Raw genomic sequence first — 5,635 nt, forward strand, 5'->3', positions numbered from 1 at the left:
TGACATCACTTGCTTCCTTTTCTGAGATTTCAGCTCATATTGAAACAGCTTTTAAAGATGGCTTCTGTTCAGTTTAGATCATCCTGGAAACTCCTGTCTCTCTCAAACTTAAAATTTGGGACCAACGTGTTCTTCAATTGTGTTTATTTATACTAAATCAAGGGACTTCAGACCACACAAGTGTTTCTTCACTTCTAATGGCTTCCAGTATTCAGACTGCTCTGGTTTAGTGGTGCTGATTCAACTGCCCACAAAATGTGTGAAATATCCAATGACTCTGAATTCTCTGGGAAATAATAATTGCCACTATCATTCATGAGCCAGAAGACTTTCATGATGTTATGAATAAGGTCCTGCAACATATTTGAAGAAAACTGTCTACCAAAATGTTTTAGGTAAATAATTGATGATAGTCTGATTAGCCCTCTCAAACCAGATTTCTGATTCAAAAGGGAGCTTTGTTTTCATTTCCTTTAAGTAGAATAGAGTCTCTAACAGATGTTTTGCCCACTTCATGTGTTAAATAATTTGAGTATGTTGCAGGAGTATTAGTTTTCCACCTGAAGTTTTGCCTCTAAGTTTAGTGGTGAGTTTTTATCATTACTGAACATCACTGTTTTTTTTTTTTGGTAGATTAATCATATTTTGATCTTACTATGCTTTCCAGTCACAAGTTTCTTCAAAGACTCAGACCACCAGTTAAAGAAGGAACGCCTTTGAATTTCTATCTGGCTTTGAATTTCTATCTACTCTTTTAAAAATGTATAACTAGCTTATAAATATTTCACATACTCTGCAACTCTTTACCTTACAGGCTACGGTTGTTGCTATAACTCTTATAAAGTGAAGAAGTGTTTTGGATTAAGTGTTGGTGTCAGTCTTAAATGAAAGAATAAGGCTTATCAAGATTTTTGTTGTTGTTGTTCATTTTCAAATATAAAAACGAGGCACGTGTATTAAAATTCATGATTTTTTTGTTTCATGTCTATAGTTTACAATTTGTTTCAGCTTTCTCCGTGATACTCAGGGACTGGTGTACATTAAATGTTGAAGGAAAATGAAAAGATTACCTCCTTTGTTCCATATTAAATAGCATCCCAAAGTGTGTTTTGATAAAGGAAACAAATAAGCATATGTACTTCTTTGAAAGCTTCATTAATTTAGTGGTGGATTTTTTTTGGTGGACTCTATTATCCTATTTGCAATTAGGTTAAAAGGTTTCTGCCAATTATACTAATCATAATTCCTCATGCTAAAACTTTTTATTACAGGCTAGAGTTTAATGGTTTGTTTTGATAATGGAGTGAAACACATTATAATCTCATTTTTATAAATTTCACAAGTGTTTTTAGTGAGATTGAAACTTATTGCCATCAAAAACAACCCCATCTCTTGTCTTTTGAGAAGTTATTTAAAGTAAGACAGAACTAATGATATTTATGCAGTTTTAGAAATTTGAGGCAAAAATTCCCAGCTTCCTGTCCAACAAAGTCCCCAATTAATCTACTTACTTAGATTAGTTATTTTCTGTTTGCTTTTTTATATATTATTTACTGTCAAAGAATTTTGGGAGATTTTTTTCATAATTTTGTAATATTTACTTCTAGTCCATTAAATTATTAGAATTTACCAACAACACATATTGAATTCTTTGTAAGTGGCTATATCACAACAAGTGGTGAATTTAAAAATACCAAACTGTACTTTAACACTTTTTAACTTATGTGTGAAAAGTTTTCTTCAAATCCTTTTAAACTTGGAATACCAACCTGTCCTTGTGTTTGGTATTAAATACTGCCCTTCTAAATTCTGCTATGCAGCTTTTCTTATTAATTCACTAGATTTATATTCATGATAACTAAAACATTGTTTTTATCTTAACTTTTACCTTCAATCAGATAGTGTTTCTTTTTTAATTTAATGGAACATTTTCCTTGAAGTTAAAAATTCCAGTCTTCAAAATTGATAAATGACAGATTTCCAAGTGTCGACCTCACTGATTGTAAAATCCCTACAACTGAGTACTTTCAGTCATAAATAAGGAAAAATTTATTAGCTAACTATATTTACTCTTACCTTTAGAGGCCATGAAGATGTTTGAGTCACTTCTTCAAAGGCAGCTGGGTTAAAAGAAAAGGCTTTTCTTGTTGCAGCAAGGAGAAAAAACACAGCATGCATAAAAACTTCAGAAGGTGTCTGTGTACTTCATGTCAGCTTACAAATAACAGAGGAAGTGAGTGCCTTACTGTATCCAGAGTGATGTATTTTACCACTTCGGACAACAGAGGGAGACGAAGCTATCAGCAAAGGTAAACGCAAATCATCATACTCTCAGGGTTTGAAGGAACAATATGAATATAATAAAAAGAGGAAAGGAAAATATGCAAAACTCATTTTAAGAGTCTTGTATTCATGTAGATATTGTTTTTTTTAATATTTCTTTGAATGAATATATATATGCCTTTGCTTTCACTATTATATAAAAAATACTCTATTTTTCTAGTTTCTAGAAATCTCCTGGGCTAGAGTCTATGATACATTATTCCATCCTCTGTAAGTTTCTGACTGTTATAAACACAAAATTTTATATTTTGAAAATTAACTTTAATATTATTTCTCTCTCAGGATTTCTTCACATTCCCTCCCCCAAAAGCAAAGAAGCAAGAAGAGAATTATTCCTTATGATTTGTATAATAAGTAAATCTATGATTTCATTTCTAATTGAATTTGTTAAGTCAGAGGAATCTGAAAATACAAACCTTCAATAACCTCACAAAGTTAATGGAAACATACAGGTGATATTTAACTACATTGTATACTGGGGGAGAAAAGAAAGCATTATCACCTTGACTCGACAGCTCATCTTCCTCAATGCAGGTGACCAGGTAGCCATGGAGATTTTGCTTCCAAGACAATTGCCCTGGATGGCATGATTTGCAAAGGTTGAACTTTCAAGATATGCTACATTATAAGTAACACTGTCTACTTCTAAAAATAGCTAAGTGACCTGATAAGCCATGGAGCATGATGAAAAATTGTAGTCAGCCTCACAGCTTGTTGATAGCCAAAAGTTTATGTTCTTATTGGCAAAGAGATATTTCTTTTTATTGTTGTGACTGTTTTGAAGTATTTGGGGTTGAAGAATTGCCATTACCTGACTTGTCATTTTGCAGAAAAGGTGAATAAATATAATTATTTGTTAAAGATTTATTTATTTATTTGAGAGAGAGAGAGAGAGTGTACACTGTCAAGCAGACTCCCAGCTGAGAGGGGCTAGGTCTCAAGACCCAGGGATCATGACCTGAGACAAAATCAAGAGTTGGAGGCTTAATTAACTGAGCCACCCAAGTGCCCCAATATGATTAGTATTTTCATTAAATTATATGTTTCCTAGATTTCTTACTATTTTTTATGGGCATTTGAAGAAATATTATTCCAAAGAAACTAAGTTGTTTTAACACTATCAAACTTGATGTTTTAATTTATGGCCATAATGGACAAATTAAATTTGATTTTCCACAGAGCACCAATTTTGGAATGAGAATCTGAGTGAATTAAATATGTATTTTGGCCTGTACAGTCCAACCATCCATGTATGTGGATATGGCCATATGACTGACTCCTGGAATCTTTCAGTATTTAACCTGCAAGGGAGAACATCCAGGTCACTTAACCTGGTGTAGTGTAGGGACTGCCCATTTCTTTCTTCACTCTTTCTCTCTCTGTCCTCCCCAAAACAGCACAGACACTGTTTTTTCTTTCCAAAGACCCAGCAGATACCAATCTGAGGTTTCCCCCACCTTCCATTCCTTTATGTTTCCCAGCCATTCTCAAATAGAGGCTCACAAATCGTCCTGATGGACCTCTGGAACATTCGAGTGTCCTACTGTTCAGTGCTTCTGTAGCCAGGTGGTGTTGCTCCAACTGGCTTCGGCTTCTCTCCTGCGGTCTTTGCTGTTGTCATTTCAATTCGAGCTGCATGGCGCCCTCAATGCCCCTCCCCATCTCCTGGCACCTGTTGCCTCCGCAGAAGCACACAGAACCCTCACATCCACCTCTCTGCTCTGTGTGCTCTGAAGCCCTGGACTGTTTCAAGCAGCATTAAAACCAGTTTCCCTTTGCTATCAGGCTGCAGCTTTCTGGTTTGCTGGTTTGATGCCACGAAATACAGCCAATACAAGGTGGGCGTGTCCAAAAGACATAACCCGGGGCTTGAAGACCACACAGTGGCATTCGTACAAAAAAGGAGACTTAAAAATGAGTATCAGAAAACGTAAGTCAATGGGCCTGCCCCTTCTTAGGACACAATCCTCTCCTGAGCCTTTGTTCTGCAGCTCTGCTGCTTGAACATTCTCCTTTTCTCAGGATGTTCTGCCCCACCTGTCCTTGTCCCTTCTAAAAGAAGGGCCTCTATACCCACCCCCAACTTCAGCTCCAGCCAAAAGGAAATGGAAAAATATAAAATTATCCCCTACCCATGGCCTTTCTGCAGGACATATCAGAGATCTTCCCAAAGATCTGTTTATTCAATATTACATCCTTTTAAGTTTCCCCATTATTTATTTAATAGTTAGATACTTGACTCAAATTCTCATGTCTGAAGAGACTCACCAAAATACTGTCTCAGTAGAAAGGGAGAGACTACACATTAATTAAATCTATCTAGTGGGAGATAAGCTCCCCGTTATGACAAAAACAGGATTATGCTTCAGACAGCATCTGCTGGGGAAAGGATGAGGAATGGAGTAGCATATAAGCCTATAGGTCTGGGGCAGGACCAAGGACCAAGTACTGAGAATAATTAGCTTTAGGAATATTTCATGGTTATTTTTGTTTTACTATGAAATTATGTATTCCTAAAAATTAAATACATACACATATAAACATATATATATGTATGTACCTACATAATCAAATATATATATATATACATACATATGGAATGAGAGGGAATCATTTTTTTATTAATTTATATAAATATTACTGAAATTAATTCCAAAACATATTTTATTCATTTGAAATTATGTTTTCTAAAATTCATTATAATACATGAAGTTACATTTGCTTTTAACCACTCCCTTTTAGCATTTGGTTAAAAGCAAATGTAACTTCATTATTATAATGAATTTTAGAAAACATAATTTCAAGTGAATAAAATATGTTTTGGAATTAATTTCAGTAATATTTATATAAATTCATGTATTATATCATATATCATGTATTATAATTAATGTTATTTCTTTTTATGGATACTATGGATATACATTTTATTACATTTTATATTATTACATTTTTGGCCACTGTCCTTTTAATGGGAATTTTGATTATTTCCATGATATAAGACAATGGTTTTTATGCACATGTATGGCAGTCTTTTTAAAAATTTTTTTAATTTTTTATTTTTTATAAACATACATTTTTATCCCCACAGGTCTGTGAATCACCAGGTTTACACACTTCACAGCACTCACCAAAGCACATACCCTCCCCAATGTCCATAATCCCACCTCCTTTTCCCAACCCCCCTCCCCCCAGCAACCCTCAGTTTGTTTTGTGAGATTAAGAGTCACTTATGGTTTGTCTCCCTCCCAATTCCATCTTGTTTCATTGATTCTTCTTCTACCCACTTAAGCAT

The 5,635-nt window shown here is 34.4% G+C and overlaps 1 long non-coding RNA gene across 1 annotated transcript; it reads left to right on the plus strand.

The window, feature by feature from the left end:
* Window positions 1-401: 401 nt before the first annotated feature.
* Window positions 402-3,204, plus strand: LOC123394393. Its single transcript, XR_006609113.1, has 2 exons — window positions 402-2,309; window positions 2,626-3,204. It is a non-coding gene; the product is annotated as an uncharacterized LOC123394393 (long non-coding RNA).
* The last annotated feature ends 2,431 nt before the right edge of the window (window positions 3,205-5,635 follow it).

This window comes from Mustela putorius, unplaced genomic scaffold, assembly GCF_011764305.1.
Source record: "Mustela putorius furo isolate JIRA1106 unplaced genomic scaffold, ASM1176430v1.1 tig00003834_pilon_pilon_pilon, whole genome shotgun sequence".
In the NCBI taxonomy this organism is placed as follows: domain Eukaryota; kingdom Metazoa; phylum Chordata; class Mammalia; order Carnivora; family Mustelidae; genus Mustela; species Mustela putorius.